The sequence below is a fragment of the Salvelinus namaycush genome, chromosome 27 (assembly GCF_016432855.1).
Source record: "Salvelinus namaycush isolate Seneca chromosome 27, SaNama_1.0, whole genome shotgun sequence".
NCBI lineage: Eukaryota > Metazoa > Chordata > Actinopteri > Salmoniformes > Salmonidae > Salvelinus > Salvelinus namaycush.
The window spans coordinates 17,352,603-17,369,140 of NC_052333.1; positions in this window are offsets into that span (position 1 = coordinate 17,352,603).

A 16,538-nucleotide genomic window follows, 5' to 3' on the forward strand; every position below is an offset into this window, starting at 1 on the left:
ACCTCTCCAGGGGTTTTATGTTGCCAGTCTGTCCTGCTGTTCAACCTCTCCAGGGGCTTTATGTTGCCAGTCTGTCCTGCTGCTCCACCTCTCCAGGGTTTTATGTTGCCAGTCTGTCCTGCTGCTCCACCTCTCCAGGGGTTTTATGTTGCCAGTCTGTCCTGCTGCTCCACCTCTCCAGGGGTTTTATGTTGCCAGTCTGTCCTGCTGTTCAACCTCTCCAGGGGTTTTATGTTGCCAGTCTGTTCTGCTGCTCCACCTCTCCATGGGTTTTATGTTGCCAGTCTGTTCTGCTGCTCCACCTCTCCAGGGGTTTTATGTTGCCAGTGTGTCCTGCTGCTCCACCTCTCCAGGGGTTTTATGTTGCCAGTCTGTCCTGCTGCTCCACCTCTCCAGGGGTTTTATGTTGCCAGTCTGTCCTGCTGCTCCACCTCTGCAGGGGTTTTATGTTGCCAGTCTGTCCTGCTGTTCCACCTCTCCAGGGGTTTTATGTTGCCAGTCTGTTCTGCTGTTCCACCTCTCCAGGGGTTTTATGTTGCCAGTCTGTCCTGCTGCTCCACCTCTCCAGGGGTTTTATGTTGCCAGTCTGTCCTGCTGCTCCACCTCTCCAGGGGTTTTATGTTGCCAGTCTGTCCTGCTGCTCCACCTCTCCAGGGGTTTTATGTTGCCAGTCTGTTCTGCTGCTCCACCTCTCCAGGGGTTTTATGTTGCCAGTCTGTTCTGCTGCTCCACCTCTCCAGGGGTTTTATGTTGCCAGTCTGTCCTGCTGTTCAACCTCTCCAGGGGTTTTATGTTGCCAGTCTGTCCTGCTGCTCCACCTCTCCAGGGGTTTTATGTTGCCAGTCTGTCCTGCTGTTCAACCTCTCCAGGGGTTTTATGTTGCCAGTCTGTCCTGCTGCTCCACCTCTCCAGGGGTTTTATGTTGCCAGTCTGTCCTGCTGCTCCACCTCTCCAGGGGTTTTATGTTGCCAGTCTGTCCTGCTGCTCCACCTCTCCAGGGGTTTTATGTTGCCAGTCTGTCCTGCTGTTCAACCTCTCCAGGGGTTTTATGTTGCCAGTCTGTCCTGCTGCTCCACCTCTCCAGGGGTTTTATGTTGCCAGTCTGTCCTGCTGTTCAACCTCTCCAGGGGTTTTATGTTGCCAGTCTGTTCTGCTGCTCCACCTCTCCAGGGGTTTTATGTAGCCAGTCTGTCCTGCTGTTCAACCTCTCCGGGGGTTTTATGTTGCCAGTCTGTCCTGCTGTTCAACCTCTCCAGGGGTTTTATGTTGCCAGTCTGTCCTGCTGTTCAACCTCTCCAGGGGTTTTATGTTGCCAGTCTGTCCTGCTGTTCAACCTCTCCAGGGGTTTTATGTTGCCAGTCTGTCCTGCTGTTCCACCTTTCCAGGGGTTTTATGTTGCCAGTCTCTCCTGCTGTTCCACCGATCTGCTCTCCAGGTGAGGGGTTGCCTGTCTGTATCTCCTCACCCTGACCGCTCATTTGTGTCAGATGAAACCATGCATTATCTGTCAACAACCTGGGGTTACATCTGGTCAGTGCTTGAAGAGGAATAAGAAAAGGTGACTGTACTCATAAAGGCAATTTAGGCTTTGGTAAAGCATTCAACTACATATGCTCTCTACAATGGAACACCAGTAGCTTTAAAAACCACTCAAATAAGTCAATAGATTTCAATTTCAGTTGCTCTAAAAGCCTATCACCTTCATTGTGTGAAGCAGTGCTCATATAAACCAATCAAAACCATTTACATCTATTAGTTTCTCTTTGTTTCTATCGGTTCACTTCAGAATCATCCTTTTCCAATCAATAATACCTCGCAATTATATTTCATATTTTGTGGTGAACAAAGCAAAATCATTTGTCAGTGTTTGTGTTTTTTCAGAAATCAACAGGTCATTCTTCTATTTCTTCTGGTTCAAACAGCACTCAGAATGTGCTCTCTGTCTCCATAGTAACAGTGAAATAAATGACAGGCGTAAAATGGAGAGGAGAGGAGGTGGTGTGAGAAGAAGGCTATAATAATTCACACATGTACGCACGGGTGAACACACAGTCAGATTGTCTCCTCCACTTCAAGCTCATCAGTGTAATATTACTGAAGCTTAGGGAGTCCTGTATGCAGAGTTCTGCCTATAAGGTCTGAGATTCAAGGGGAGCGAGAGGAGAGATGGGTAGAGTTAGCCAGACACACAGAGAGTGTGTGTGTATGTGACAGATCAAACCGTCTCAGGTTAGTGAAGGCTCTTCCTTTGAACTGAAGCTCAAAAAGACACGAGAATGACCAGAGAAAGAGAGAGAGAGAGAGAGAGAGAGAGAGAGAGATGGTGTGCATTCATCATCAGTGAAAAATTCCCCCTCTCTTTCGTTTTTCATTTCCTCCTCCACTCATCCCATCCCTCTCTCCTCTCATCTTCAACTGATGAACAGAGTGGCCTCCACAGGCCTGTGAAGTTCTTGGTAGTGGCTCAGCTACACACACACACACACACACACACACACACACACACACACACACAAACACACACACACACACGCACACACACACACACACACACACACACACACACACACACACACACACACACACACACACACACACACACACACACTTGGTGCATTAACACTTAATGTTAATTATTCATAGTTATGGGCTTCCGAGTGACGCAGCGGTCTAAGGCACTGCATCTCAGTGCTAGAGGCGTCACTGCAGACCCTGGTTCGATACCGGGCTGTATCATAACAAGCCGTGATCAGGAGTCCCATAGGGTGGCACACAATTGGCCCAGCATCGTCCGGGTTAGGGGAAGGTTTAGCCAGAGTAGGCCGTCATTGTAAAATAAGAATTTGTTCTTAACTGGCTTGCCTCGTAAAATAAAATGTGTAAATCTGACTCTGTCTGCCTCTCATCTGGGGTGAGGAACACAGGTGGTGTGTGTCTGAAATGATGAAAGTTGTGTGTGTTGTGTTCTCCATGTGTTCATGCAAGATGTTGATGTCATCTCAGTCATGTCACGCATCAATGATGATGAATGTGTATGTCGAGAGAGAGAGAGAAGTATGTGTTCTAAGTGTTTGTGTACATACTGACCACGTGACGTTTCTCCAATGTATATATCATTTATTATGTCTGATTGTTCACGTCTACAGATCATTGTTTACATCTATGTTCGATTGTTGACGTGTGTATGAGATTGTTTACGTATGTGTTTAGTCTTATTAACAGTGGTCATGGAAAGGCACAATTGACCTGTTCTATTGATCCAGAGATCTATGAAAGTCTACTGCACAGAGCCTCTACAATTAGTTATGGATCCACATACACACACAAGTGTGCACAAACATACATACACACTCACACGTGCGTATAAACATACAGTTGAAGTCGGAAGTTTACATACACTTAGGTTGGAGTCATTAAACTCGTTTTTCAACCACTCCACAAATTTCTTGTTAACAAACTATAGTTTTGGCAAGTCGGTTAGGACACCTTCTTTGTGCATGACACAAGCAATTTTCCAACAATTCTTTACAGCCAGATTATTTCACTTATAATTCACTGTATCAGAATTCCAGTGGGTCAGAAGTTTACATACACTAAATTGACTGGTCCTTTAAACAGCTTGGAAAATTCCAGAAAATGATGTCATGGCTTTAGAAGCTTCTGATAGGCTAATTGACATCATTTGAGTCAATTGGAGGTGTACCTGTGGAGGCCTACCTTCAAACTCAGTGCCTCTTTGCTTGACATCATGGAAAAGTCAAAAGAAATCAGCCAAGACCTCAGAAAAGAATTGTGGACCTCCACAAGTCTGGTTCATCCTTGGGAGCAATTTCCAAATGCCTGAAGGTACCACGTTCATCTGTACAAACAATAGTACGCAAGTATAAACACAATGGGACCACGTAGCCGTCATACTGCTTAGGAAGGAGACGCGTTCTGTCTCCTAGAGATGAATGTACTTTGGTGTGAAAAGTGCAAATCAATCACAGAACAACAGCAAAGGACCTTGTGAAGATGCTGGAGGAAACAGGTACAAAAGTATCTATATCCACAGTAAAACAAGTCTTATATCGACATAACCTAAAAGACCGCTCAGCAAGGAAGAAGCCATTGCTCCAAAACCACCATAAAAAGCCAGACTACGGTTTGCAACTGCACATGGGGACAAAGATTGTACTTTTTTGGAGAAATGTCCTCTGGTCTGATGAAACAAAAATAGAACTGTTTGGCAATAATGGCCATCATTATGTTTGGAGGAGAAAGGGGAGGCTTGCAAGCCGAAGAACACCATCCCAACCGTGAAGCACGGGGGTGGCAGCATCATGTTGTGGGGGTGCTCTGCTGCAGGAGGGACTGGTGCACTTCACAAAATAGATGGCATTATGAGGAAGGAAAATTAGGTGGATTACATTGAAGCAACATCTCAAGACATCAGTCAGGAAGTTCAAGCTTGGTCGTAAATGGGTCTTCCAAATGGACAATGACCCAAGCGTACTTCCAAATTTGTGGCAAAATGGCTTAAGGACAACAAAGTCAAGGTATTGGAGTGGCCATCACAAAGCCCTGACCTCAATCCTGTAGAAAATGTGTGGGCTGAACTGAAAAAGTGTGTGCGAGCAAGGAGGTCTACAAACCTGACTCAGTTACTCCAGCTCTGTCAGGAGGAACGGGCCAAAATTCACCCAACTTATTGTGGGAAGCTTGTGGGAGGCTACCCGAAACGTTTGACCTAAGTTAAACAATTGAAAGGCAATGCTACCAAATGCTAATTGAGTGTATGTACTGCTGACCCACTGGGAATGTGATCAAAGAAATAAAAGTTCTCTCTACTATTCTCTCTACTCTCTACTATTATTCTGACATTTCACATTCTTAAAATAAGTGGTGATCCTAACTGACCTAAGACAGGGATTTTATTACTAGGATTAAATGTCAGGAATTGTGAAAAACTGAGTTTAAATGTATTTGACTAATGTGTATGTAAACTTCCGACTTCAACTGTGCATACACCACCTGCGTGACACAAGAATGCACACGTAATAAACATTGACTCATAAAATGCCAGTTATGTGTCCTAACATCCCAAATGGCATGATGTGAACAACCAAACAATGAAGGGTATGTAAACACACAGAAACACAGTCTCTCATTTTAGTCTACACTGAAATAATCTCTCTCTTTATATTCTTCCTATCTCTCTTTCATTCTCTTTTTCTCTCTGTTTCTGTCTCTCTCTCTCATTCTTTCTCTCTCACTGAGCAGGTCCTCTGTTTCTGTCTCTCTCTCTCTCATTCTTTCTCTCTCAGTGAGCAGGTCCTCTGTTTCTGTCTCTCTCTCTCTCATTCTTTCTCTCTCACTGAGCAGGTCCTCTGTTTCTGTCTCTCTCTCTCATTCTTTCTCTCTCACTGAGCAGGTCCTCTGTAGACAGAACTGCAGAGGCATTATATTCCTTTCCTTTTGTAGTTTGTTCCATCTGTCTCTGTCAGACCAGTGTTCTAGGGGTTTTGGGGTTTGGTTGACACAATTTTTGCTCAGGGACAAGGAAAAGAGCAATGAGACCCACGGTTGGTTTGACGTTGCAGATCACCTGTGTGTGTGTGTGTGTATGTGTGTGTGTGTGTGTGTGTGTGTGTGTGTGTGTGTGTGTGTGTGTGTGTGTGTGTGTGTGTGTGTGCGTGTGCGTGTGCGTGCGTGCGCGCGTGCGCGTGCGTGCGTCCTGATCTGGCTATGCCATATGGCTGTGGGCTACACTCATTTAGCCGACAATATTTGCTTAGAATTCCGTGCCATTATTTCATAGTATTTTACAGTATGAAGAATACAAAGCTGAAAAAAATAGATCTCCAAATAAATCTCCAAACGACTTGAGGGAGTGCGCACATGCGGCTATTCTGTGTTGAGCGGTTAACAAAGAAACAGGTACTCCTATATGCTTAATTTAGAGTTACTTATTATTTAACTTTAGTTGTGATACAAATGTTGGGCTATATGTTTTGATTTGTAATACATTCTAAGGCTGCACGAAACGCATGAGCTCTACTTTGTTTCTTGTGCAGGCTGTACACACTTCATCAGTCTCTCATTCACAATTTGACAAGCACTTGACCATGCCTCAAATTTCCCGGCGGCATCCTCTTTGTGTGGCCGTAATGCCCCATAAAAAAATCCATGCCTTTTTGCGGCCAGTGGCCATTGTACCCTTTGGTTGAATAAAATAATTTTAATTCCCTTCTCTCTGCGTGATGCGTGCTCCGAAGCACTTCTCACTCACATGGCTCTCTGTCACATGATCGTGTCTTTCTCACAGGCTACAAGTGAAGACAGACACATCAGGGATGCAACTGTGGGCGTGCTTATCCAATTCCGAGGAGCATATTGAAGATATTCAAAGAACTGTCCACATTTACTTTTTGTCAGACAATAAGATGAGTAGGCCTAATGAACAGCAAAAGCACTAGCCTATGTCAATCTACTATCCCCCATTGTACAAATGTTGACCTATTCTATTCTGTGCGAAAAATAAATATTCAAACATAGTCTGGGACAGTTGTGGGATGCGATACATCCCAAATTAATACAACCATGAGCATAAAAAACCTGTTTTACTCAATGAGACTGATGCAACAGATCAGAACGTTTTGCTTAAAAGGTTGATCAACTTTTAGGCTATTTCTTCACATTATGAGCACAGCAATGCACATGGAAGTAGGCTATGAGCGCCAACGTTCCATTAGCGGGAAAACACCCTTATTAAAAGTGACCGCACATGCGAGTATGAATGTAATACTTTTATTATAAAGGTGCATTTTTATGGTGAAAATTATCTTCCATAAACTTGAAACTCACACGCATGCCAGTTAGGCTCTACACCCATTGTAAAGCGGATAAATGCGCTTAATTTTATTAAGTTATTTGGCCACTTTAGTTGTGATACAAATCTTATCAAAACATACAGTGCTTTCAGAAAGTATTCAGACCTCTTGACTTTTTCCACATTTTGTTAAGTTAAAGCCTTATTCTAAAATTGATTAAATAAATAACAACTCCTCAGCAATCTACACACAATATCCCATAATGACGAAGCAACAGATATTTAAAAACAGAAATACCTTAGTTACATAAGTATTCAGACCCTTTGCTATGAGTCTTGAAATTGAGCTCAGGTGCATCCTGTTTCCATTGATCATCCTTGAGATGTTTCTACAACTTGATTGGAGTCCACCTGTGGTAAATTCAATTGTTTGGACATGATTTAGAAAGGCACACACATGTCTATATAAGGTCCCACAGTTGACAGTGCATGTCAGAGCAAAAGCTAAGCCATGAGGTCGAAGAAATTGTCCGTAGAGCTCCGAGACAGCATTGTGTCAGGGAACAGAACTGGGGAAGGGTACCAAAACATTTCTGCAGCATTGAAGGTCCCCAAGAACACAGTGGTCTCCATCATTCTTAAATGGAAGAAGTTTGGAACCACCAAGACTCCCTAGAGCTGGCCTGCCTGGCCAAACTGAGCAATCAGGGGAGAAGGGCCTTGATCAGGGAGGTGACCAAGAACCCAATGGTCACTCTGACAGATCTCTAGAGTTCCTATGTGGAGATGGGAGAACCTTCCAGAAGGACAACCCTCTCTGCAGCACTCCACCAATCAGGCCTTTATGGTAGAGTGGCCACACGGAAGCCACTCCTGAGTAAAAGGCACATGACAGCCCGCTTGGAGTTTGCCAAAAGCCACCTAAAGGACTCTCAGACCATGAGAAACAAGATTGTCGGGTCTGATGAAACCAAGATTGAACTCTTTGGCATGAATGCCAACCGTCACGTCTGGAGGAAACCTGGCACCATCCCTACGGTGAAGCATGGTGGTGGCAGAATCATGCGGTGGGGATGTTTTTCAACGGCAGGGCCTGTGAGACTAATCAGGATCAAGGCAATGATGAACAGAGCAAAGTACAGAGAGATCCTTGATGAACACCTGACCCAGAGCGCTCAAGACCTGACTGGGGCGAAGGTTCACCTTACAACAGGACAACGACCCTAAACCTCTTAGATCTCTGATTGTCCTTCAGTGGCCCAGCCAGAACCCGGATTTGAACCAGATCAAACATTTCTGGAGAGACATGAAAATAGCTGTGCAGCAACGCTCCCCATCCAACCTGACAGAGCTTGAGAGGATCTGCAGAGAGGAATGGGAGAAACTTCACAAATACAGGTGTGCCAAACTTGTAGCGTCATACCCAAGAAGACTTGAGGCTGTAATCGCTGCCAAAAGTGCTTCAACAAAGTACTGAGTAAATGGTCTGAATACTTATGAATATGTGAGTTTTTATTTTCCGTTTTTATTTTTAATACATTTGCCTCACAAGTCCTCCACTGGCAGCTTCATTAAATAGTATCCGCAAAACACCAGCCTCAACGTCAACAGTGAAGAGGCGACTCTGGGATGCTGGCCTTCTAGGCAGAGTTCCTCTGCCCAGTGTCTATGTTATTTTGCCCATCTTAATCTTTTCTTTTTATTGGCCAGTCTGAGATATGGCTTTTTCTTTGCAACTCTGCCTAGAAGGCCAGCATCCCGGAGTCGCCTCTTCACTGTTGACGTTGAGACTGGTGTATTGCAGGTACTATTTAATGAAGCCGCCTGTTGAGGACTTGTGAGGCATCTGTTTCTCAAACTAGACACTCTAATGTACTTGTCCTCTTGCTCCGTTGTGCACCGCGGCCTCCCACTCCTCTTTCTATTCTGGTTAGAGCCAGTTTGCTCTGTTCTGTGAAGGGAGTAGTACACAGCGTTGTCCGAGATCTTCAGTTTCTTGGCAATTTCTCGCAAGGAATAGCCTTCATTTCTCAGAACAAGAATAGACTGACAAGTTTATGAAGAAGAGTCTTTGTTTCTGGCCATTTTGAGCCTGTAATCGAAACCACAAATGCTGATGCTCCAGATACTCAACTAGTAAGAAGGACAGTTTTATTGCTTCATTAATCAGCACAACAGTTTTCAGCTGTGCTAACATAATTGCAAAAGGGTTTTCTAATGATCAATTAGCCTTTTAAAATGATCAACTTGGATTAGCTAACACAACGTGCCATTGGAACACAGGAGTGATGATTGCTGAATATAGGCCTCTGTACACCTATGTAGATATTCCATAAAAAAATCAGCCGTTTCCAGCTACAATAGTTTTTTACAACATTAACAACTATATTTCTGATCAATTTGATGTTCTTTTAATGGACAAAAAAATAGCTTTTCTTTCAAAAACAAGGACATTTGTAAGTGACCCCGAACTTTTGAACGGTAGTGTATATTTTATAAATTGTTGAATAAGGCTGTTACGTAACAAAATGTGGAAAAAGTCAAGGGGTCTGAACACTTTCCGAATGCACTGTATAGGCCTGTGGGCTAGGCTACATAAGGTGTGGGACTATGATTTGAAAATGTCACAAAGAAAAGGTATGCATTGTTTCTTGCCTTAAGCTGGGCATCATTCAGAAGTGATAATATATCATTCAAAATATTGTCACTCATCAAAATATTGTCACTATTCTTGATTTAACCTTGTCTTTCCATAGACTTAGACAATAATTATGACAACTTCCGGATGATGTCCTCCAACCTATCCGAGCTCTTGCAGCACGAACTGACATGTTGTCCACCCAATCAAAAGATCAGAGAATGAATCTAGTACTGAAAGCTACAGCTAGCTAGCATTGCAGTGCATAAAATGTGGATGAGTAGTTGACTCAAAGAGGAAGAGAGACAATAGTTGGACAGTTTTTAACAAATTAATTTCTTCCAACATTAAGGAGAAGCGAGAGAGATTTGGTAGTTCTTTTTTTTACTTTGCAGCTAGCTAGTTTGTTCTACTTAAACATCTGACTCAAAGAGAGATGGATGCTATGTTAGCTAGCTTGCTATGGCTATCCCACACTGGAACTCCAAATCAAGGTTAACCATGACATGACAACGTAGTTGGCTGTGTGTAGCGGTTAGCAGTTATGATATGAAGCTTTTTCGCCTGTCACAGACAGCTGATGTGTTGTGCACTGAAGTCCACAAGGGAAGGGAAACGGTGTAAATAGCGTAGATAGTTGCCAGAAGGAATTATATATTCAATGAGCAAAGGGATCATGCTGTTATTATGTGTGTGTGTGTGTGTGTGTGTGTGTGTGTGTGTGTGTGTGTGTGTGTGTGTGTGTGTGTGTGTGTGTGTGTGTGTGTGTGTGTGTGTGTGTGTGTGTGTGTGTGTGTGTGTGTGTGTGTGTGTGTGTGTGTGTGTGTGTGTGTGTGTGTGTGTGTAAAAAGATTTTGAGGTCTGACTTTAATATTCAACGTTTGTCCATGGGGGATAATGTGTGTGCAGTTAGCTGCAGTGCATCCTGTGGGAATTTTTAAGTGAAAAATGAGGCAACAATAGCATAACCATAACCTTCAAGTCATCTGCAAAGTCAGAGAAATGGAGAGAGAGAGAGAGAGACAGACACACACACGAGAAAGAATGAGAGGGAGAGAGAGACACACAGACACAGATATATATGAGAAAGAGAGAGAAAGATTGAGAGAGAAAAATAGTTATAGGAGGGGGGGGAGAGCGAGAGGGAGATACCAGTGTGTTTATTTATCCTCAGTATTCCCAGTAAGTAAGAGTGGTGTGGTAGTAAGAGTGGTGTGGTGTGGGAGTAAGCGTGATATGGTGTGGGAGTAAGAGTGGTGTGGGAGTAAGAGTATTGTGGTGTGGGAGTAAGAGTGGTGTTGGAGTAAGAGTGGTGTGGGAGTACGAGTGGTGTTGGAGTAAGACTGGTGTGGGAGTAAGAGTGGTGTTGGAGTAAGAGTGGTATGGTGTGGGAGTAAGAGTGGTGTTGGAGTAAGAGTGGTGTGGGAGTAAGAGTGGTGTTGGAGTAAGAGTGTGGGAGTAAGAGTGTGGGAGTAAGAGTGGTGTGGGAGTAAGATTGATGTGGGAGCAAGAGTGGTGTGGGAGTAAGAGTGGTGTGGGAGTAAGAGTGGTGTGGGAGTACGAGTGGTGTTGGAGTAAGAGTGGTGTGGGAGTGTGGGAGTAAGACTGTGGGATTAAGACTGTGGAAGTAAGAGTGTGGGAGTAAGAGTGGTGTGGTGTGGGAGTTGGATTGGTGTGGGAGCAGAGTGGTGTGGGAGTAAGAGTGGTGTGGGAGAAAGAGTGTAAGAGTAAGATTGTGGGAGTAAGAGTGGTGTGGGAGAATATTGTGGGAGTAAGAGTGGTGTGGGTGTGTGGGAGTATGAGTGTGGGAGTATGAGTGTGGGAGTAAGAGTGGTGTGGGAGAAGAGTGGTGTGGGAGTGTGGGAGTAAGACTGTTGGATTAAGACTGTGGAAGTAAGAGTGTGGGAGTAAGACTGTGGGATTAAGACTGTGGAAGTAAGAGTGTGGGAGTAAGAGTGGTGTGGGTGTAAGAGTGGTGTGGGAGTAAGAGTGTAAGAGTAAGATTGTGGGAGTAAGAGTGGTGTGGGAGAATATTGTGGGAGTAAGAGTGGTGTGGGTGTGTGGGAGTATGAGTAAGTGTGGGTGTACGAGTGTCAGAGTAAGAGTGTGGAAGTATGTTAGTAAGAGTGTGGGAGTGTGGTAGTATGAGTGTGGGAGTAAGAGTGGTGTGGGAGTAAGAGTGGTGTGGGAGTAAGAGTGTGGGAGTAGGAGTGTGGGAGTGTGGGATTAAGAGTGTGGGATTAAGACTGAGGGAGTAAGAGTGTGGGATTACGAGTGTGGGAGTAAGAGTGGTGTGGGAGTAGGAGTGTGGGAGTAAGAGTGTGGGGCTAAGACTGTAGGATTAAGACTGGGAGTAAGAGTGGTGTGGGAGAAAAAGTGGTGTGGGAGTGTGGGAGTAAGACTGTGGGAATAAGACTGTGGGAGTAGGAGTGTGGGAGTGTGGGAATAAAAGTGTGGGGTTAAGACTGGTGTGGGAGTAAGAGTGGTGTGGGAGTAAGTGTGGTGTGGGAGTAAGTGTGGTGTGGGAGTAACAGTGGTGTGGGAGAATATTGTGGGAGTAAAAGTGGTGTGGTTGTGTGGGCGTAACAGTGGGTGTACGAGTAAGAGTGTGGGAGTGTGAGAGTATGAGTGTGGGAGTAAGAGTGGTGTGGGAGAAAGAGTTGTGTGGGAGTGTGGGAGTAAGACTGTGGGATTAAGACTGTGGGAGTGAGAGTGTGGGAGTAAGAGTGGTGTGGGAGTAAGAGTGTGGAATTAAGATTGTGGGAGTAAGAGTGGTGTTGGAGTAAGAGTGTGGGAGTAAGAGTGATGTGGGAGTAAGAGTGTGGGAGTAAGAGTGTGGGAGTAAGAGTGTGGAATTACGATTGTGGGAGTAAGAGTGGTGTTGGAGTAAGAGTGTGGGAGTAAGAGTGTGTGTGAGAGTGTTTTTAATAGTTTGGACCACCAATCATAGTGGTGTTAGCCAGTCCAAAAAGTGTGCTTATAGTTTATGGTGTAGAATTAGAGGGTTTAAAAGACAACACAACACTAAACATTACATTAATTGCACTATAACAGTGACAAACGGTGCCCACAAACGGCCTACATAAAGCTATCCCAACAGCAGTCCCAACATCTTATCACTGCTACACCTGGCTATCAGCGGAGCCTTGTCTGGCAGCGAAACAGTTCATTCAGCCTAATTTACTGCCTTTTAAAAAAACAAAGCTGATATCGCTGACTTGCTTAAACAAATGTGGTTACTAATGACAATTGAGATGTACAAACTATGGCATAAGGGGACAACAAGCGGATAAGAGGCAATCCGTAATTTCGATTCATACATTAATGAGCGAGCTAGGACAGACATAGTCAATATAACTATTTGTTTAGCACTTTGAAATGTACATTGACAGAATTCAGAACATGGGCCGTTCTTACAGTGTTCTCCCTGTACACCAAGTCAGAATCGTAGAATAAATAAAAGGGGCATATAAGCCAATGAAAGCTCTTACAATATTCAATGATTACATTTCTCTAATACAGGTTATAGGCTACATGTGCACCACCAAGTCAGAATAGTAGGCGAAATTAAGAGGGGTAAATAGACCAAATTATTAGGGTGAGGCAAATGGGCTACTAGCATCTTACTACACAGCATACACTTAGTATTACTTTCTTAGCTACAGTATACATATTTCCCTGGCATATTACATCATTTATGCAGCAAACATTTTTGGATTCACCTTGTTGTGCTGTGCTCACTTGAATAGGAAGGTGGCACAGTTGTCCTTCATGGGTAAATTTTGTCATCAAAGTCTGGAATTCTCTGGATTTATGGTTCTTTCAAAACAACTGGGAACTCAGAAAAAACAAGGTTGACTCATGATGTCGTCATTGATCTTCAGGTCATAGCTCTAGAAAGAGGCCGGATTTACAATTCCGAGTTGGATGACCATTGAAAACATATTTTCCCAGTTGGAACTCGTTTATTCCCTTCTTCCCAATTGTCTTGAACTCATTGAAGTCAAGTTTTGGTAGTTCTGAGTTAACAGTTGTTTTGAGCACTGCACAAATCATCCTTCATTGACAGCATGGCCAATGTTGAATATTTATCATTTTAAACTTGGAAAATAGACACTTAATCCCAGATTTGGGACCACACAGCCACTCCACTGAATAGCAGGCTACTGATTGCTTTGCAATGCTTGCAGTTAGCAGTTGTCACTGATTTCTTCCAAACCACTCATTGTTGAATTTGCGATTTCCAACTTGTTGTGTAATATTTATGTCCAATGACCGATGAGCACCCATACGTTTTATCTATAATTTCTCTTCATTATTTCTCTTCATATGACAAGGATTGAAAAGGATTTGCCAGTAGATTGTCGACGTGATTCATGATGATGACTGCTAGCTAAGATTTTGAAAGTATGATGTTGACATGATCAGTCTGACATGATCAATCTGTGTCTAATGACCTTGAGCATTCTTGGAGGGGCACTTCTAATGTAACTCTGCGGCAGCACCCAAGGGGCTAGAATTTTCTAGCTCTACCCTTAGACTTGGCGATGACGTAGTGTCCCCATGACTGACAGAGCACTGAGCCAATCACAGCACAACTCTCCAATTTTTCTGCTGGCTTGCCCCACCACCAAAGAAAGCATTGAGCTAGGCTGAAACAACTGCATTTTGGAGTTGCCTTACTCAAGAAAATAAAAAAGAGACCATGTTTGTATGAGGCTTTATTAACTCAATTATATATATATTTTTTCCATTGTTTGCAAACTGATATGTGACATGTATTAATGCCAAAATAACATGCTAAAAATGTGGGGCTCAAAACAGGTGGGGCACCTGCCCTGAATGACGGGTCGCCACTGCTCACTACACTTCGTCAATATAGCAACATTTCTAAATGCAGGGAGTAGCATTTATCATATACTGGTACATGTATAATAATGTAAAATATTATGAGCTAGTATACTAAATAGTGTATTTTCCAGGTAGTGAGATATTATTAACACCACAGACAGTCTTTAGCCACTAAGTAAAATAAGGGAGAAAGTGAAAAGGGAGAAAGTGAAATTCTGTGTCAGTTTAGGATGAAGGATGACATTATGAGGATTTCCGGAGCGCAAATATCCCCCAAATTCCCTCATGTAATTTGGTGTGACTGTGAGCTAAAGTCATTTGGGGTTAATTGAATTTGAAGTCACATCTGTTGCTTTATGAAATTAAATCAGAAGCTATCTACATCATGTTCCCCTGGGTTCTCAAGGAGCATCTCCAAACCAGACAAATAATAGCCACGGTCACCAGATGACCACATCTGATACTCCACCCCCGGTTGGTTAGCTAGATGAGAGGGTGCTGTGGTACATTGATACTCCACCCCTGGTTGGTTAGCTAGATGAGAGGGTGCTGTGGTACATTGATACTCCAACCCCTGTTGGTTAGCTAGATGAGAGGGTGCTGTGGTACATTGATACTCCACCCCCAGTTGGTTAGCAAGATGACAGGGTGCTGTGGTACATTGATACTCCACCCCCAGTTGGTTAGCAAGATGAGAGGGTGCTGTGGTACATTGATACTCCACCCCTGGTTGGTTAGCAAGATGAGAGGATGCTGTGGTACATTGATACTCCACCCCCAGTTGGTTAGCAAGATGACAGGGTGCTGTGGTACATTGATACTCCACCCCCAGTTGGTTAGCTAGATGAGAGGGTGCTGTGGTGCATTGATACCCCATCCCCGGTTGGTTGGTTAGCTAGATGAGAGGATGCTGTGGTACATTGTGTGCACTGTGTCATGATGTTCCTTTGATGTGAGGAACCTGTTTGATCTTTTATGAACATTGGCCAAAGGATACACCAGAAATATGTGTGACTATGATGTGAATTAAGACAACCACAAAACAGAGAGGGAGAGAGAGAGGGAGGGGGAGAGAGGGCAGAGAAAGGAGCGACACAGAAGAGACGTGCGTGTGCGTGTGTGGGCAAGAGAGAAAAAGGGGGATGAGAACGACAGACAGACAGAAAGATAGATTCGTGCTTCTGCATGGTTCAGTGAGTATTGATCAAGTGTCAGGGACTGGAAGATGGATCATTGTAAACCTCTCCTCCTCCTCTCCTACTCCTCCCCCCCTATCTCTCTCTCACTCAATCAATCCATCACTTAGTCGGTAGTGTTGGTTCGAAGTCAGGGGGAGGAGGCAACAGCCTGAACTCTTCACAGTATACCCTATCCATCTCTCTATCGCTACTTCTCCCCATCCCCTCTCTCACTTTATTCCGATGTCGGTCTCATTAACCCTCTTTCTTTCCATTTCTCCACCTCCACATCTCTTCATCCCTCCATCTCTCCATTGTGCACTCCATTCCTTCATCTCACTGTTTCTCCATCTCTCCATCTCCTCATTCCTGTACATCTCTCCATCTCCTCATTCCTATACATCTCTCCATCTCCTCATTCCTATACATCTCTCCATCTCCTCATTCCTATACATCTCTCCATCTCCTCATTCCTATACATCTCTCCATCTCCTCATTCCTATACATCTCTCAATCTCCTCATTCCTATACATCTCTCCATCTCCTCATTCCTATACATCTCTCCATCTCCTCATTCCTACACATCTCTCCATCTCCTCATTCCTACACATCTCTCCATCTCCTCATTCCTATACATCTCTCCATCTCCTCATTCCTATACATCTCTCCATCTACTCATTCCTATACATCTCTCCATCTCCTCATTCCTATACATCTCTCCATCTCCTCATTCCTACATATCTCTCCATCTCCTCATTCCTATACATCTCTCCATCTCCTCATTCCTATACATCTCTCCATCTCCTCATTCCTACACATCTCTCCATCTCCTCATTCCTATACATCTCTCCATCTCCTCATTCCTATACATCTCTCCATCTCCTCATTCCTATACATCTCTCCATCTCATCATTACTATACATCTCTCCATCTCCTCATTCCTATACATCTCTCCATCTCCTCATTCCTACACATCTCTCCATCTCCTCATTCCTATACATCTCTCCATCTCCTCATTCCTATACATCTCTCCATCTCCTCATTCCTATACATCTCTCCA